This window comes from Procambarus clarkii, chromosome 38, assembly GCF_040958095.1.
Source record: "Procambarus clarkii isolate CNS0578487 chromosome 38, FALCON_Pclarkii_2.0, whole genome shotgun sequence".
In the NCBI taxonomy this organism is placed as follows: domain Eukaryota; kingdom Metazoa; phylum Arthropoda; class Malacostraca; order Decapoda; family Cambaridae; genus Procambarus; species Procambarus clarkii.
The window spans coordinates 22,637,436-22,657,180 of NC_091187.1; the positions used below are offsets into that span (position 1 = coordinate 22,637,436).

Here is a 19,745-nt window from a genome sequence, read left to right on the forward strand (position 1 = left end):
GTGTTTCTTGCCTTATAAATGTGAATGATGATGTTCATGCTTTTCTATTATGTAGTATTTGTGTTTACAAAATAAAAAGAAAAAACATGGGGGGTGACATATCTGGGGGATCAGTAAAGATGATGGATAAAGGAGTCCTTCCCCTCTTATATTATAATAATATTTGAACTGACAATTCATCTTCAATATAGTTCACACTACTAGAGGAACTTTACAACTGTAAACTTATTATTTTTCTTTGGTATGGGAACCTTTTATAAGCATTTTAGTACAAGTAAAAGTTTTTACATGAGTCCTAAATATACTGTGAGTATCTGTCTTGGAAGCGCAAGTCTTCCTCTCATCCCTCTCTTCTCCATCTCTATGTTGTAACTAACAATAAGGTAAATGACGATAAATAATAAATTTTTAAACAATAAATAAACAAAATAAACATAACAGTGAAGGAGGGCAAGTAATGTTCGGTTAGTTATGGGGTTAAGTGGCCCTTGCCTGCATTGTTGATATTGTCAATGGCCACTTCTGGCGGCGGCATCTGGCCACTTGCATGTTATGGTCGTAGCGTCATGAGTAACTAGCATCTTGGACCCTTGTTGAGGAGTAGCCAATTCCAAGCCAGGAAGGAACTGTTGCTGCAGACTATTAACCAATGAGAAGCAGTGTGGTGCGTATAAAAGTGGGAGTTGGCGCTGAGTTGTGCCAGTTACCTCCTCACCTCCACAGTAAGACGTCCTATTATAGTGAAGGTTTGTGTTATTATGTTAAGTATTATTGGTAATAATTTTAAGGTAATAATGTTTAGGTAATTTTTAGGTAATAATTAAGTACTATGGTAGACGTTGTATAGTTAAATGTTTCATAATCTTTGTAAGAATTTTTCTAGATTATCATCACATCCACACAGGTGACGTCCTGATAAAGTCTAATCTTTGTCAATTGACTAGATTATGCACGTAATTAGTATAACATTACTAAACAAATCCATGGCATCTTATGGATGTAGGTAACTACGTAGATAATAACCTCTAAATTCATATCCTGCCAAACTGCTCTTTACTTAATAAAATTAAAATAATATTTGGTGTTTAAGATTTTCTAAAATTTTAAGTTATATTTTGGTTCCGAAATAGCGCTAAACATTCCTTGCTCTTTGAGCTTACTTGTTGAGAGGATGAAGTGGTTTGGATACTGTTCACTTAATGAAATTCATGCAATTCACTTGGAAGCTACTATAATTACTTGCAAATGAAACTCTTAACTATCCATAACAAAGTTTTATTAATAACTTTGCTCGGTCATTACGTTCCAAATTAGTCTTAACTAGAGCAGTTAAAACCTTACTCTTCTTAATTCGGAGAGGCGTCGTAAGTTGCAGACTTGTTTGAGTAACGGGTATTGCAAGGAAAAACTTGCTAAATTTGTAATTTAATGTTGCACCTTCAGGTATACCACTCATGTCCTTACTGATTTCGGTTAAACCTTGTATCTAAATTACTTTAAATTTAAACTATAGGAATGACTTGGAATATATATTTTCCTCATGGCTCTCTTGAAACATAACTACCCTTATCTTTACTAGATACCAGTCTACACAAATTTTATTGACGCTACTATATTACGTAAACCAATCTCGCCCTTGCATCCTTAACTTAATATTAAAAAAACACTTGTGAATCCTTGCTTAATACTTGACGAAACGCTCAAAGTTTAATTGTGCATAAACATAACTAATCCCTAAACGCCTTGCCTTCCATTCACTTTTCATACAATAATTTTCCGGTGGTCGTGCCTGTGGGATCACAACTCGCCTCCAGTGAGGTATACTCTGCCTTAAACGTACTCTTGTAATTTCACATACCGGAGACCAGGTGTGTAACATTGATTATTGTACTGGTAATAATGCTGAACCTGTCAATGAAAACTTCTTGATGAAATGGCTGTCTCACCGTTTACGTTAGCCTTCGATAAAAGGTAATTACTTTAAACATTGGATAGGTACTGTCAAGCGATACATTTGAGAAACTCCACAATTAACATCTTGTCTAAAATATACCTATTAAACTTAACGGTAGCATATACATTGCAAGTCTTGCAAAATTATTTAACTTCCAAAGATTTTTTTTACCTAAAACTTAACGATAGTTTTAAATGCTAAACTTCTCGGTCCCACTAAACTTCCACTTCACACCCTAAATTTAAATGCCTTGCGTTTGTATTAATAACTATTCCCGGCCACACGATGTGGCTCTGAAACTCCTGTGAGTTTCTAAGCCACGGTAACTTTTCTGTCTCCCAGTCCTCTCCCACTATTACCACCTCCCCTGTCCTCTCATCCTTGTCCTTCCCACTATTCCCTCATTCCACCATCCCCTAGTCCTGCTGGTCATCCTGCCCCCCTCTTACTCCCCCCACTCCTGTTCATTTGTCCTTTCCATTCCTCCTCGTCTTTCCCTCCAATCTCCCACTCCCTCGCCCGATGCATCACAAATGATCTGATGTTCCTATCGGTGAAAAAGTTTTAAAACGATAAACAAGGGGAAAATAAACCAAAATCAACGGTATGGTAAACGCTGCTATATCAATGCAATGTCATGCAAAATAATAGAATAAAAATAAATAGACCTCTAAAAATTCAATTCATCAATGCCATTGCAAACATTGAAATGGAATTGTAACATAATTAGTTGAACTTGTGGAGCACTTGAGACAAATGGTGCTGTTTAAAAAAAGTTTACCAGTCATAGATGTGCTATCTATATAGTAGATATATAAACGCACGCCTATTCAAATGCAACTGTCAAAATTTAAAAGTAATTGGTAAAGAGGTTTTGAAGATTTCCCTCTTGAAAGTCTCTTCAAAACTTTTCACGGTAGGATTTGATATTTGTGTATAAAATTCTGTTTGAATGCAAATGGATAGTTTTGTGAGAATTTCAAAGCCATTGGTGAAGAAATTTCGGACATTAGTGGTTTTGAACAACTATCTTTTCCATTTTTATTTATATAGATTTAATAAATACTCATTACAGATGGCTGCCATAATAATTCTGGTGATGGCGGCGGCAGTGATGCCATCCAAGGCCCAATACTTCGTTAATAACAACGCTGCTCCCGCCATCTTGGGAGATACTGACAGGCCATTCGTTACCTCAATTGGAAACCTCTTGGTACCTGAAGGCGGCCCCACCCAACCTCCTCAACCCCAGCAACCCTTCCCACAACTACCAGCCCAACAACCTGTGTTTATTCAGCCACAACTGCCAAGCCAGCCTCAGGTCTTTATTCCTCAAGTATCTCCACTATTGACTCCCTTTACCTTCCGTCCAACTTCATCTTTATGCAACCATGCTGCTAAACCCCTGGTAAGAAGAGTTTTATTTTCCTTTCACATGGATGTATTTAAGGTTAATTGGTAATTAAAATGAGCTTTCACATAATTTGTGTTGTAACTTGTCAGGTTGACGAGGTAGTGGACGGCAGAGCATACCACTTCTCATGGTGTCACGACTCTGGTCGACTCTACACCTGGGAGCAAGGAACCTATTACTGCTCTGGGCTTGGCAACGGTTTCCAGGCCGTCAGTATTGAAAGTCTCGGGAAGCAAGAGTTAATTTCCAACTATATGATTACCCGTAAGTTGAAAAGCTGGTCTGGGTGTTTAACTAGGCCTTGAGTGACTAACTTGGACGTAATGAAAATGGTATAATTTCAGACTACATCAGCGACATATGGACGAGCGGCAACAAACGTAACTCGAGGTCTTGGTCGTGGTTATCTGGCACTTCCTCTCCCTACTCTAACTGGTCTAGCACCGGCAGGTGAGAACTGGTTTGTTGATCGTAAACAAAACTATTGGTTTTGACTGGTAATGATCATGGCCTTGAGAACCACTTGTCTTCCCCAGGCGAGGACTGCCACAGCCAGACAACGATGAAGGCAACGAGGACTGTCTGGCGGTGTTAAACAACCTGTATAACGATGGTGTCACTTGGCACGACTCCTCCTGTTTCCACCTGAGGCGTGTAATCTGTGAGGCACCACGCTTCTACGCTCAATAGTTGTTCCCCATCAGTTCTCATTATTGTAATATTATAATCAATAGTTTAAACTTGTAACTCTATCGATTGATACAAATTAATTCTAAAGAGAATAAGATTATATTGTGTAGAGATAAATGCTATAAACGCATTATCTGTTTTATTTCTCTGAAGTTTGCAAACACGGCCCATCTTACATATGTGGTATAGAAAACTGTGAGGGGCGGGAAAGTGGATAATGTGTCAATGTTGACACCTTAACAGTTTTTCGTCAGTCTGGTTAGATAGCGTAAGTTCTCATAGGCTGCCGACCCCTACCAGCTAGAGGTCGGGAGATAGCGCTGAACAGACTGTAAGGCAACCTGTTCTCACTAGGCTGTTTAGAGCGGTGGCAGTCTTCCCCAAACGCATTCATTTAACTTTAACCCTATCAGGCAATTAAGAAAAGAGCCAATCGCCTCCTTCCTTGACAGGCAGGAGGGGTAGCAGTAGTCTTGGTCACACTGTATGTGATTAGGTAAACTATGGGCTTAAACTTCCCTCTCACTCCCAGAAACAACCCTTATCAGAACCGTTCGGGACTGTCATGCCATCAGTGACCTTTTCTCACTGTGCCTATTTATACTCTCCTGCCGAGACTGTCGGGAGTGCCATCCAGGGTTATACAGTAGAGGTGTATACAAAGTGTTACCAGACAGATGTCGCCATACACGATATCTGAACTTTCAGAAGCCCGACACGAGGTACTTTGGCCCTTATATAGGGCGAAAACCAATGCCGAGTGTACACCACTGCAGTCATAAGGTACAAATGTTGCGGAGATAACAATTACCTTACCTTAAGATTTCTTAACACACTTGTGTTGCATAATTCACAGGTAGGGTTTAAATCTGGTAATGGCTATTCAATTGCCTTTACAGACCAAATGTAAATACCATTTACCATGGGGGGGCTAACATCTTCAATTGAAATGGCTGCATTTTTGTTTTTCAATATTTTTTGCCTCTTAGTGGCTGATCATACGGCTCTGGAATCATTCAATCCTATACATCTTGTTGATAGTACAGAATGTTGCTTGGCTAGATCCCAGCAATTTTGTTCACTTGAACGCCCCCCCCCCCCTGCTCAGCTCGTTGTTGCCGTGTGGGGGCTTAGTGGGTGGCTGCTGGAGTGTGACGCTCCTTGGGACAGTCCTCTGTCCTTTTCGAGCATTGTGCTCCAGCTGCCGTCCTCTTCAATTCTGCTGGGCACCTTTCCTTCCGTTTCGTTTTTCTCTCCCCTCTTCTCCTATCTGCTTGCCGTTTCCTGCCGATCTTTTGCTCGTTCTGGTTCTTCCCTTGGACGTCTTCTATTTTGACGCCCGGGTGCTTGAGGAGGCATACTCTTGCACCCGTAGAACTGTAGTACCCGACGTAGAGAGCGAAGGGAACCTTTTATTGTCAATCCCCCCTTTCGTCACTGAACCCGTTCTCGACGGACTGTCAGTTTCTTAAGGTGGCGTTTGTGGGACGTATACTCGCGACGCACCCCTAGGAGGCCCCGGCAAGATCGGCAATAGCTTCTTGTTGGGTGTCCTGCCTCTAATTGTGGCTCCATGGTGGGTGTGGGGGCACATTCGTGAATGAATTCTTCTTTTCGTAATGATGATGACCCCTGTTTCGGCTGCTTCTGGTTTACCTTCTCAGGCTCGTGGGGTGGGCGACCAAGCCCCGGAGTTGGTCCGTGTTGGAAGTCCGGGCTCTGTAGCTTTCGCTGCATTGGGCCCCGACCTTGCTCCTCCTTTGGCCTATCTGACTCCTTCCCCTGGCTCCCCTCCCTCCTCTGTGGTTGGGTCGAGCCCCAAGCCCCCAGTGGTGACTACCTCGTCCCCTGGCGCGGCTCCTTTAGTTGTAACTACTGCGCCTTTTAACCCCTCTCTCTGGGGGGGGTTCTCACCGCCGTCCTCGTCACGGTCTACCCTCGCTAAATTCCTTCCAGTTCTGCTACCTATGAAGCCTTGTTTGGTCCCGCTTTGTGGGCCAAATATTTTGATCTCCTCCCTCTTGATTCTGCGCCTCCTAATGATTTCTCCCACCATCGACATTTCGTTGATTCCGTGGATGCCTCCATTACTTTCAACCCCACTCGTCTCGGTACACGTGTCGTTGCGGCTCCTCAGGATGCTGCTTCCCGCTTGGCTGCCTTATCCTGCCTTGGCGAGACCCCTGTTCGGGTCTCGAAGAACGCTCGGTTGAATGCCAGTGTTGGCACTATTTTGCTCCCGCCCCATGTTGCGACCGGTGTTCGGGACCTCCGCGACTGCCACGACGATATTCGACATATCCTTGCTGCCCAGGGCCATTCTATTCTCCAGGTGGACACGTTTACTCGTCCCCCTCGTGGTAGTCGCCGTCATCCCCTCTGGGTTGTGAAGATTACCTTTGATGGTAGGACCCTTCCACCCTGTCATTCTTGCTGGTGCCAGGTGCTCTGTCCAAGAGTACATTCCTTCTCCGCGGCTCTGCAACAAGTGCTGGAGGTTTGGGCATGGTGCCCTCCGCTGCTCCGGGACTGTCTCTCTGTCCTTTGTGTGGTGGCGAAGGTCACTCTAAGTCGGAGTGCACTTCTCCCCAGGCTCGTTGCCTCAACTGCGGTGAAGCCCATCCTACCTTCTCCCGTGCGTGTCCATTAAAAGCTTGAGGCAGCCGTCCTCGACTTGAAGCACCGGGAGCATTTATCTTTTCCTGAGGCGAGACGCCAGGTTCGCTGGCTCCCGCGTTATGCAAATATCTCTTATGCTCGCGTGTTGCACTCTTCCTCTCCTCGTCCTTCCTGCCTTCCTCACTCACAACCGTTTCCGGGCCTTGGACCCTGATGCGCCCACTGCCTCCTCCTCTGTTCCTTTAGGTTCTCTCCCGCAGGATCATCCTCCTGGTCCTCTGTCTGGGGTTCCCCTTCCTTCTACCCGGTCTGTCGTGTCTCCTGTCTTCTTCCTCGTCTCCCTCCGTTCCTCCTTCCCCTCCTTTTTTTGACTCTCCCCGCCGCCTGTCGGTGCGGGCTGATGTCCATCGCTCTGCAAACGGCCATCATGTGTGCTCTCGTTCAGCTTCTGTTGAGACGCTAGAATCCGTTGCCCAGTACGTGGTTGCTGGGACACCTGTCTCTTTACGTCAGAAGCGTAAACCTGGCTCCTCCTTCCTCCTCCCCGGCGGGTAAGAAGGTTTCGCTTTCTTCCTCGGCCCCTACTTCTGCCTCACGCTCCTTTCCCTCCCATTTCGGTGGTTGCGCCCCCTGTTCCTGCTATGGAGGTTTCTTTAGCCCCTGCTTCCCTCTCCGTTCCTGCCCTTGCTGAGGTATGCTCCCCTCTTTCTACCCCTCTTCCTGCTGCTGTCCTTGCCTGCTCCTCTCCGTTGTCTCCTCCTCCTCCTCCTCCTCCTCCGGACCCCGCCCGCCTACCTCTGATCTGTTCTCCCGTTTCCTTCCCTCCGTCTTTGCTCGGTTTACCCATGGCCCCCTAACCCTGACTTTTCTGACCCTGATCCCGACCCTGATATTCTTTACGTGCTGTGTTGCTCTTTCGCCTTTGTTTCTTCCCTGTTCTCTGTTTTTGTCCTTTCTCTTCTCGTCGTTGTCCATTCTTCAATGGAACGTTCGAGGTTATTACGCAAATTTCCTCGAACTCCAACTTCTGATTTCGTGGTTTTCGCCGCTTTGTGTCTGTCTCCAGGGGCCGATGCTTGGTGCTCGTCCTGGTAGTTTTCGAGGCTATTCATTTCTCCCCCCCCCCCAACCGTTGCTGGGACTTCTAATTCTTCTGCTCTTTTGATTGCCTGATGTTCCCTTTGTCCCTTTACTTTTTCCTTCGCCTCTCCATTGTTCTGCTGCTCGTATCTTTGTGGGGAAATGGTACACAGTTTGTTCCATTTATCTTCCCCCCCGAGTGTCCCGCTTTCTCTTCCTGATTTGAAACACCACCTAGACTCCTTGCCGGAGCCTGTGCTCCTGCTGGGTGACTTCAATTGTCGTCATTCTCTTTGGGGTGACGTTCTGACGAATACCCGGGGTCGCCTTCTTAAGCCGTTTCTCCTCTCTTCCCTGTCTCTTCTGAATTCTGGCGAGCCCACTCATTTGGACTCTCGGACTCGCACCCTTTCTTGTCTTGATCTTTCTCTCTGCTCTTCTCTTTACTTAGATTTCACGTGGCAGGTTCTTGACCTCCATGGAAGTGATCATTTCCTCATCCTTGCTTGCTTTTTCTCTTTTCGCCCTTCCCTCTTTCCCTAGGTGGCAGTTTGCTAAGGCGGACTGGACCCTATTTATCCTCGGTGCTACTCTCTTACCTCTCCCTTCTGCCTCTCACGCTCTCCTCCTTTTTCATGACAGTCTTCAACGCTGCCCTCCGCTCTGTTCCTCGCTCTTCCTCTCGGGGTCCACGGAAGTGCGTTCCCTGGTGGAATGCGGACTGTGCTCGGGCTGTCTGCTGTAAGCGTGCAGCCTGGAAGAGGCACCGCCGTAGGCAGTCGACCGATTCTTTTCTTTTCTTTCGAAAAGCGAGTGCGGTGGCCCGTAGGGCCATCCGTACGGCTAAACGTGAATGTTGGGCATCTTATGTCTCAATTACGTCCGAAACTCCTCTGGCCCAGATCTGGAAGCGTATCTGCAAGATAGCGGGCAAGTTCGTTCCCGATGTTTCACCGGTTCTTCACCTCCATGATACTCTTGTGGCGGACCCGTTGCAGGTCGCTTCTGTACTGGGTTCCCACTTTTCTTCTGTTAGCTCTGGTCTTCATCTTCCCTAATCTTTTCTTCATAAACCTGTCCTAGAGTCTCGTCCTTTAGATTTCTGCACTCGTCTTCAACTTCCCTATAATGATCCCTTCTCTCTCTGAACTTCGTTCTGCCCTGGCCCTCTGCGGTTCTACGGCGGCGGCCTCCGATGGTATTCATTATGAGATGCTTCGCCATCTCCATCCGTGCACGTCTCGGTATTTACTGAGTCTGTATAATCGGATCTGGGAATCGTCGTCAGTCCCTGAGGAGTGGCTCGATGCCGTTTTCCTCCTGTTCGCAAACTGGGGTCTCTGGGTACTTTCCCTAAGGACTTCCGCCCTATTGTTCTCACAAGTTGTCTGCAAACTCTTTGAACGTATGGTTAACGTTCGTCTGATGTGGTTCCTGGAACACCATCACCTCCTCTCCCCTTCTCAATTTGGTTTCCGCAAGTGCCGCAGCACGACAGATGTCCTGGTGAACTTGGAGGTCTATATTCATACTGCTTTTGCTGCGAAGACCTCCGTTGTTGCCGTCCTTTTTGACCTGGAAAAGGCTTACGACACCACTTGGCGTTATCATATCCTATCTCAACTTCATTCTTTTGGCCTTCGTGGTCATCTCCCTCTTTCTCCGCAGGTTCCTCTCTCGTCGTTCCTTTCGGGTGCGCCTTGGTACCGCTCTCCCTCTTTTCAGCAATACGAAGGTGTGCCCTTGGGTAGTGTTCTAAGCACTACTCTTTTTCTGGTTGCCCTCAATGGTCTTCTTTCCTCTCTTCCTTCTGGTGCCTTCTCCGCTCTCTGTTGATGATCTTACCCTTTGTTGTCAGGGTGATGATTCGCCTCTCCTTCAACGCCGGCTGTTCGGGTTGTTCTTCGTCCCTCTTTGTCACTTTATGGTCATCCCCTTGAATACAAAGATTCCGCAAAGCTTTTGGGGTTATTCCTTGACACTCGTTTGTCTTGGTCTCCCCATATCTCTCACCTCCGTGTTGAGTGCTCTAAGGCCCTTACCCTCCTTCGGGTCTTGTCCCATACTTCTTGGGGGGCAGATAGGCGCTCTCTCCTTGCTTTACATTCCTGTCTCGTCCTGTCTAAGCTCGATTATGGTTGCCCTGCTTACTCATCTGCTTCTCCTTCTACTCTTTGCCGTCTTTATGCTTTGCACCAAACTGGGTTGCGCCTCGGTTCTGGTGCCTTTCGTTTGACTCCCGTCCTTAGCCTGTATGTTGACACTGGCTTCCTGTCTCTCCAGGACCGCCGTGATCGCTACTGTCTTCGCTATCTTGCGCGGTCCTTACAACATCCTTCCTCTCGCCTCTGTCGTGCTTTAACTTTTACCCCTCCTGCAGTTCCTGTTCCTCTTCACCAGCTCCCTCTTTCTGTCCGGTTATCTCGCCTCCAGGATTCTCTTTCCGTTCGTATTTCTAATGTTTCTCCTCGTGTTGTTCCTTCTTTGACCCCGTGGAGAGTCCCTCTTCCGCGGTTTTGTACTTCCTTGACCTGTATCACTAAGCTTTTACCCCTCCTACAGTTCTAAAACGCCTTTTCCTCGAGCACTTTTCTTCTCCCGCTCCGTTTGTCTTCACCGATGGGTCTAAGTCGGCGGATGGTGTTGGCTACTGTTGGGGTTTACTCTCTCTCTCGGATGAGCAACAGTAATACTCAAGGTCACTCACCGTAGCCCTGCTGGTCTTCACTCTATCCTCGCGGTGCCACTGTACGCCAGGAGTGTATCCCAGTCAATCCCAACCGGCCTCTGATTGAGGAGGAGTGGGAACACAACTCGTTCACTTAACTGTTATGTGCCCGCCCCAACAATAGGGCTCTACTATTAACCACAAGGTCGCCAACTGGTGTTTTCGGTGTCCAGTAACACGTCGGTGGATTGTTGAATTGTGGTAACCTTGGCAAGGGGACACTCAATAGATCTGATATATCGGGCAGGTATTTACTTCTGTCACTCTCTGCTTTCAGGTATTATATAGCCACAAGATAAATGGAGGGGATGATATAAACACAAATGTATTTTGTATTTTACTTAAAACTCATTCAGAAACATCACAAGGTCATATCAATAAACAATCAGCTGATCCAGGCGGGAGTCGTTCGTTCCCACATGTAATATGTGCTCACTAAGTCGGCAACACTCCCCCCTCTCGTCACTGTCAAAATCAGCTGGGCGCCTTTCCCCGCGCGAATGTTTATTGCTTGTTTCTCTGGCGTCACGTGTGCTGTTTCTTTAAGTTCTCAAAGATCACTAGAAGTCCGAACACTCGATATTTGCGACAATAGCACGTATTACTTCGCTACACTGTTCTCGGGCTCAAACAATCGTTTCTATAATAAATGCGACAATAGTTCACTGTCATAGTATTTCACACTGCCCTTCATTCAATGATAACTTATGAAGTATTTTAACACTGGAGTTCTCAGTACTTCCTTTCGTGGGCGATAACATAATTAATCACTGCACTCACAAATGATTATTCAATGCACGAACATACATATATAATATAGATAAATCAGACATCAATAAATGGTAATAAAATAGTTACTGGGCACATAGCCTAACTTCCAAATACTGGCATAATATTGTATATATTCTCTCACTACATGTTTTAATTAAAGTCTCAAAGACATTCTCAACACCGTAAATTCATCAATAACTCCGGGTGCCTGTACACACCAAAAATAATATATATATATATATATATATATATATATATGTATCATGAGTACTCTTGATAGTACTACTCTGCACACTGGTGCCTTACTGTGACATAGGCGAGTCTTGCTCACGACATACAAAATCCTCAGGCTAAATAATATTGCTGAACAATATAGCTGACTAAAGGGGAATTGGGAGGGAAACTAGAAACACCTACTTCCACCTATCCTCCGATGAGAGTTGTTGTAGCTCCTGGTCCTGGCTCCTGCCTCGTGTCGGGAACGCCCCCACACACACATTGTCGTGTCCTCCAGGAACTCGATCAATGTCCCACCATAAGCGCGTCATCTCCGTGCCTTCTCCCAGCAGGTCCGTGCTCCTCCTCGACTTCTTGTAGGGTTGGAGTCGGGCTCCCGGCCGTCGACTTCTCCCAGCTACGGCTGCCCGCCTACTTCTCGGCTGCAGTCGTTTCGGATTCCCAAATAGTTCTCTTCTTCCTCTGTTACCCAGTGGCTCTGTTCAGCCACTACGCCGTCACGAATGGGTGAACTGCCTCAGACGTCGCCTACGTCACTGCGCAGACTTCACTTCTCCTTGCACAGTACCTGTCCTGGAGCACTTGTTGCTCAATATCCGTCGATTCCCTCTCTGGTTCAACACATGAACGAAGGAAGACCTCACAGAGTACTGGCAGACTTCAGGTGACGCGTAAAATCCACGGGAGCGGGAAACAACTGTCAAACTGACAGGACCAATCTTCGCACGTCCAACCTGCTTGACGTGTCGTGTCTGACTGATGGCGCCATTGCGGCGCGCTGACCGGACCCCCCTTCCTTCGTGACGTCACATTCGCCACGGGAGGTTTTCATTGGCTCCCTGTGCCACATTGCTGTCGGTGACCAATCCGGTGTCACTGACGTCACACAGTTGTGGCGGGGAAACAGGAGAGCCAGCGCCATCTTGGCTTCCTAAAGGGCCTAAACCACAGGCCAAAATATTATTTTATAAATTTCTCGGCACTCCGAGAACACTCCACTCTCCCACATATACCAAATTGACGCCTGCGACCTAGAGAACGCTTGGGTAAAGTGGACATGACTCTTACTGCAGGCGTGGGAGAAATATAAGGGGGGGGGAACACCGTCACACTACTGTTGTTTTTCCTGATCGCGCTTATGTGTCGCTTACCTCCGGAGACTAGCATCTTTACAGCGGAACTTTATGCTATTCTCTATGCTCTTCGTCTCCTGCTTTCTCGTTGTCAGTCCTCCTTTGTAGTTGTTGTTGACTCTCGAAGTGCCCTCATGGCTCTCGGGTCCTTTAATCCGGTTCATCCAGTAGTTGTCGAGATCCAGCATTGGCTGTTTCTCGTTCACAGTAAATTTAAGTCGGTTGAGTTTTGTTGGGTTCCCAGCCATATTGGCGTGTCTTTAAATGAGCGTGCGGATGCTGCTGCCAAGGAAGCTGTCCGCTCTTGTCCCATCTCTCGCAAAGGCATTCCGTATTCCGACTTTTACCCGGTTATCCATTCCTCAGTCCTTACCCGTTGGCAGGCTTCTTGGTTGTCTGTTACTGGTAACAAGCTACGTACTCTTAAATGTTGTGTTTCCTCGTGGCCGTCCTCCTTCCACCGTAACCGGCGGTGGGAAACAGCTCTAGCGAGGTTGCGTATTGGCCATACTCGCTTAACCCATGGTCACTTGATGGAGCGCCGCCCTGCTCCTTATTGTCCTAGTTGCATTGTCCCTCTTACGGTCGTGCATGTCCTTCTTGAATGTCCTGACTTCCAGGACGAGCGTGTGTCTTGCTTTCCGACCACCCCTCGCGGTCACCTGTCCCTCGATAGAATTCTTGGTGACTCGGATACTTTTGATATCGTTCGCCTTATGCGTTTTTGTTCTCGTATTGGCATCCTTGGTGATATTTAGCGCCCTCTGATTATTTTGCGTATTTGATGGTGCTACATAGCCTTCCCGGTTTGGTGCCTTCTTTTGATAATTACTTACTTACTTACATTTCCTATGGGTTAACTTGTGTATAGAACGCAGCAATACTATCTGCAATTGCATTGATATTATTAAATGGTGTCGGACTTTCCGACAGTACACATATTAAAAGGTTAAGTAATAATTGTAATTACGAAGCAATAAGATGCTTATCTTAACATACTAAGAAGGTTAGGTATGGGTCATTGTTTTTCTATAAAGCTTTTCAAGGTAAACTAAAATATTCACAATAAATTAGTATGTCACATATGCACTTATTTAATAAGTCAATATTGACTTAAAGAAAGTGCGAGAAAAGGATGCACGGTTCTTAAGGTGGCGTTTGTGGGGCGTATACTCACGACGCACCCCTGGGGGGCCCCGGCAAGATCAATGATAGCTTCTAGTTGGGTGTCCTGCCTCTAATTGTGGCTCCATGGTGGGTGTGGGGGCACATTCGTGAATGAAAGTTTTCCCTCGTTTTCATGGCTGATAATGTTTCCCTTGTACTTTCTCAGGCTCATGGGGTGAGCGACCAAGCCCCGAGTCGGAGTGTGTTGGAAGACCAGGCCCTGTAGCCCCTGCTGCATTGGGCCCTGACGACCTGACTACTCCCCTCCCTCCTCTGCGGTAGGGTCGATTCCCCAGCCCCCAGTGGTGACCACCTCGTCCCCTGGCACGGCCTCGTCTCTCATTGTGACTACTGGGCCTTTTACCCCCATGAACTCCGGGGGTTCTCAACGCCGTTCCCGCCACTTCCGCACTCGCACGATCCCTTCCCGTAATAGTACTTACAACGTAATAGTACTTGTTTGGTTTGGCTACGTGGGCTAAATACTTTGATCTCCACCATCTGGATTCTACTCTTCCTGACGATTTCTCCCTCCATAAACACCTTGTTGATTCAGTAGATGCCTCTGTTACTTTTAACTCCACCAGTTACGGTACACATGTTGTCGCTGCTCCTTCTCGGGATGCAGCTACTCGCTTAACTGCTTTGTCCTGCATTGGAGAGACCCCTGTTCGGGTCTCCAAGTACGCTCAGTTAAATGCCAGTGTTGGCACTGTTCTCCTCCCACACCATGTTGCAACTGGTGTTCGGGACCTCAAAGATTGCCATGAGGATATTAAACATATCCTCGAAGCCCAAGGCCATTCTGTCCTCCAGGTGGACAAGTTTACTCAACCCCCTCGTGGTCGTCGCCGTCAGCCCTTCGAGTTGAAAAAATCACCTTTGATAGTAGGGCCCTTCCACCCTCTATTATTCTTGCTGGTGCCAGATGCTCCGGTCAGGAGTACATTCCCTCTCCTAGACTATGCAATAAGTGTTGGAAGTTCGGACACGGTGTCCTCAAATGCACCAGTACTGTGTATCTGTGCCCCTTGTGTGTTGACGATAGTCATTCTAAGTCCGAGTGCACTTCTCCCCAGGCTCGCTGCCTCAATTGCGGTGAAGCCCACCCTACCTTCTCACGCTCGTGTATGCACTACAAACTCGAGGAAGCCGTCCTCAACTTGAAGCACCGTTATCGTCTGTCTTTTCCTGAAGCGAGACGCCAAGTTCCTCGTCTCACCCCTTTCGCGGGCGTCTCCTACGTTCGCGTGTTGCATTCTACCTCTCTTCGTCCTTCCCATCTTCCTCAGTCTCACAACCGTTTCCAGACCTTAAACCCAACCACCCCCACCACCTCCTCCCCTATTCCTTTGCTTCAGTAGGGAAATATGTAACTAGACCCGCGCGCACCACCTGCCAGGTGGCACTCACGTGAGTGGCACCTGGACAGATGGCGCGCATGTGTCTAGTCACAAAGGGTTTTGGGGGAATTTCCCGGAAGTTTGGCGCGTGTCGGAGGTAAGTGGAGCGCGCGGTTCTAGTCCTCGGGGTTTTGGGGAGCTTTTTCTGTGTGTTCGGTCAGGAAAGCGGGAAGCCCTGTTGTTTGGGATGTAGGAGAGTATGTGGTAGAGTAAGAAATAGAAGGATAAGAGTGGAATAAGAGGAAATAGTAGTTAAATATGTATGTGTGTTTGTCATAGACTTAATCCTGTGTGAAGATAATAGTTTTGATGATCGTAAGTAAGTAGAGGTTGAGGGGATCCAACATAGTGGATATGTTGTTTGGGGTGGAGGGGAGGGGGAGGGGGGGAGGGAGAGGAGAACCCCCATACCTGAGAGGAAAGCCTTTACGTCCATTAGCTTCCCCCTACAGGAAGTCGTAAGTGTTGAGGGGTAAGAGAGCGAGAGAGCACCCTCCTGCGGAAGTGGGCCATTTGCCTTAAAGACTTTTCGATGTCTTCAGAGTGGAGATGTTCATCCCACCGCGGTTCCCCCTCTACTGTGGATTCGTTAAGGAGGAGCGAGGTACATACTCTCGTCGGCAGGGGCCCCTCACCGGCAGACCCTCACCTGCCAACCATCAATCACTCCCACCCCTCATCCCCCCCGCTCCCCATACCATCAACCATTGTTCTGTGCAAACTCTTTTAGTATTATTTCTGTTATTATGTGTAAGCTATATCGTAACGTGATCAACAAGGTGAGAGCAATAAACGAGGGAAAAGTAAACGCATTATATATAAATTTATTTCTTTATTAAACACTTAAGCGATTTACAACGATAATAATAATAAGACTTCTTCTTGCTGGTTTAGCTAGCAGACAGATGTGGAAAGGCTTTCATTCAGTCCATCGAACCTTCCCACCACGCTAGTAAACCAGCCAATCTGTAGAAAGGGTTTAGGTAGTAGACAGATCGATTGGGAGTCATTCATCCACTCCAACGAACCTTCCCGGCACGCTAGTCAATCACTCTATCTGTAGAAAGGGGAAAAGGTTATAAGTTTTGTTGTTGTTGTCAATGTTGTCAACATAAATACAGACATTATTATGTTCATCATTCATTCCTAACATAAAGTATTACTCACCGCACTATCATCCTAGCCAACTTCGGCACACAGCGTTTCACACACAGCATCACTACCGTTTAAGCAGAATGTTTGCTTACACACAGGCATTTTCATTTGAGCGTAATTGAATTTCAACACTTTTTCCTCATTCTTGCGAAATTGTCCATATTTAAATGCTTCATCAAAGTGAAGCAGGGCGGCCTCTAAGCCTAGTCTGCAAAAATGATATGCAAAATAAACGGCGTAATTCCCACAGAAGTAACTATTCAAGGATTGAATCCTTTTCTTCATAATATATAGGGTATAGTCTTGGAAGTAAGACAAACTCTTCGAAATATCTTGAATAAGATCCTATTGCAGGATTGACATAGCTGTCTAGTATAACTATCTCGCTTCTACCTTCATCCTTATTTACATAGAATGTTATCCAATGGCCCATTTTATTACGAGAACCAGACTCCAGAGTGTTGATTGTGAACACCGCGGGTCTTTTTTTATGTATTTTTGTCAGTATTTTCCATACGTCATCAGCTAGGAAACATCCTAGATAGTCTACCTTATCACCTAAATTACTTCTGATAGCCTCATTTATTTCCAAACAATTCATATTAGTATTTTATCCTCGCGTATCGCAAATAACGCGACGATCCGCGTTAATGCTGATCACACCTGTTGTAGACCCATAAACTAGAATGACTTTATTTCTAGCCACACCGCGTTTAAATTCCAAAGCAATCCGCAGATTACCACTTTTTTCAATCGGGATGGTGTCATCTATATCCTCGGGTTGTAAATTAAAGGCCAGTATGGTTCCACCATTCACATATGTGTCATAAGATAATATTATTTCTTTATCGAAGCCTAAGGCTTGTAATGCGGTGTAATACAACTTGGCGCAGTTATGAGGGACGTCGCACCCAATATTGACAATATTAGTGCTATTCTGCGATATTAATACTTTACCAAGCTCGCAGTTTTCCAAAAAAAGCGGGTTGCGATTATATGCACCAGACACCGCCTCCATATCAAGGATGATCATATATAAATGTTCTGGTATAACAGTCCCCCACGGCTGGTCCATTGTTATAGAGCGCTGACCTGTGCCCAATATATACGTTTTGTATAAAGTTTTATTAAAAGTATACGTAATAGGAGAGTTGTTCTGCACCATGGCCTTATTAACAGCTACTAATCCTTCAGGGTATGGCAATACCCGATCCACCCATAGACGTGTAGACTTGATATTGTATTTAAAATTAGCGTGTTCATTATCGCTGAGTATAAGCCACTTATCAGGTTGAAGTTCGAGCCGCACCCTGATGTCCACATTATCCAAAACGTATTCACTAACTGATGTGACATCCAGCATTAGTTTAAAACAAGTATTCACGCCACTCGTTTTCATATCAGCCATCCGTTGCTTCTCACCAGCCGAGGCGTTAGTGAAATATCCAGCTTCAATTTTACCAGGATCGACTCGGTTAAAAAACTGTGACAGTTTATCATAGCGGTTAGCCTTACACCGAGAAATCGTAGATAATAACTTTACGTATGACCAGAATGAGAATAATGAGCTGGTTTCAACTACTGTTTCGTTTTAATACACAATAGTGGATTTGAATAGAGTTTGCGATAATCCATTCACCAACGAAACGTTTTTAGCGTCTCCTAAAGGCGTTATTCCATCTTCTTCAGTTAGATCAATAGTCAACTCCAAAGCTATAGATGATAAATCCACCAGTTGACCATTCACTCCCTTGATGATGAATTCCAGATAAGTGTCTGTAAACTTATTATTGACCCCAGAATTCACAGGTAATACATCCACCGTTTGTCTGCTGGCAATTGTTGATTCTACCAATCGAGGGGAAAATACTTTAGGAAAGGCTTCACTAACAGCAGCTGTATAATGTTCTAATGGCACCTGGAGGCCCAGAGCGTTATATCCGGCCATGTTCGCGCTTTAGACAACACCAACCGAGTGAGAAGAAGTTATGACAACACATCATTATATTTCGCTTTAGTAAAACGTTTGATGTTTACTAATTTTTTTGTTTGTTTATTTTTTTTCTGCACTCTTCCGCCTATCATTTGCTTCCCCACTCCTTTCAATGTTTCAATTCCGCGTTTCTTAAGAGATTGTTTGAAAGTTTGTTTGTCATTATTAATGTCGTCTAGTACGTTCTGCCCCAAGCTAAGCGCAGCCGGGGCCAGAGTCCTCATGATAAAGGGCGCTACTCGACGCGCTATCCCGCTTAAAAAGGAAAATATTCCTCCTCCTCGCGTATAACGTCTACTGTTGTTGAAAATCCGTATATCATCAGTCCCCCCACCTCTAGGAGGGGTTAACAGAATGTATAATTCCTCAACAGAGGGGGGAATAAAGTGGACACGCATTTCTCCGCTTGTTTCAGACGAATGAGTAGTGGCGGGAAAGCGTTGGTGTTATATACCTCCTGCAACGGGGCGTACATGCAAGACTGCTATGGTGCACCCACGTTCATCGAAATGTATTGGGTTACCATCTTGATCCCTAATAGTGATGCTGACGCTGTCTATCATGTTAGTGTTAAGATGCACATATAGTTTTTTATTGTTGCTGTTATCACTTCCATTTAGGGAGATTACATCCAAAATATTTACAGACTGGTTTCCATATCTAGTAGAAGAGATTTTATCGCAATAAACACACAGAATATCAACTCCTCTAGGCATTGGCGGGAATAGACATGTGTTAACTACACTCGAGGCATACTGACGTTTTGCGAATATGTCATATTCTATTTCTGGAACTATGCCCAACACTTTCCCAAAAGCGGTTCCAAATGATAATGTAACTCTACTGATGTTTTTATGCCCCATTGCAGAGCTAATATTCTCTTCACTAATCACAGTAGTGAACTTGTTTCGATTGGATGAAGAATCATATTTAATAAAATGCGTTCCATATTTAGCTGAAAATTGTTTTAATGACTTTCCTAAAAAACTCAGTTTAGCATTACTTGAAAATATGGCGTCTATATCTGTATTAATAATGGTATTAATTTCTTTTATAGTTCCAGCTAAAACATCAGATGATGATAAATGCTTTGAATGCATGTATTTTCCCTCGTTCACTTTCTCATACGTAACGCCTACACGTATATAGGCCTCAGGATTATCACGCTTAATAACGTAATGTGAAGTGGGGAGGAGTAATTTTTGTAGACACATTTCATAACTCCTCCTGGGATCTAATTCTAGCTGGTTAAACAATCGATTTTGGAAAGATGCGGGGATGTTATTGGGGAATAAATGCGTATCTGATACGCTGGTGGTGTATATCACGTGAGTGTCCATCGCTCTGTCTCCTTAGACTGCTTTTTGCCTAGTAAAGCCATCTACACATTACACGCTCATT

The 19,745-nt window shown here is 45.6% G+C and overlaps 1 protein-coding gene across 1 annotated transcript in view; it reads left to right on the forward strand.

The window, feature by feature from the left end:
* The first annotated feature begins 680 nt into the window (after nt 1–680).
* The window catches only part of LOC138349610 (uncharacterized), a 41,687-nt gene continuing 22,622 nt past the window's right edge, over nt 681–19,745 (forward strand). Inside the window, exon 1 of the mRNA XM_069337883.1 lies at nt 681–746. The gene's annotated coding sequence lies outside the window, so the exon portion shown is untranslated. The remainder of the gene's footprint in view (nt 747–19,745) is intronic.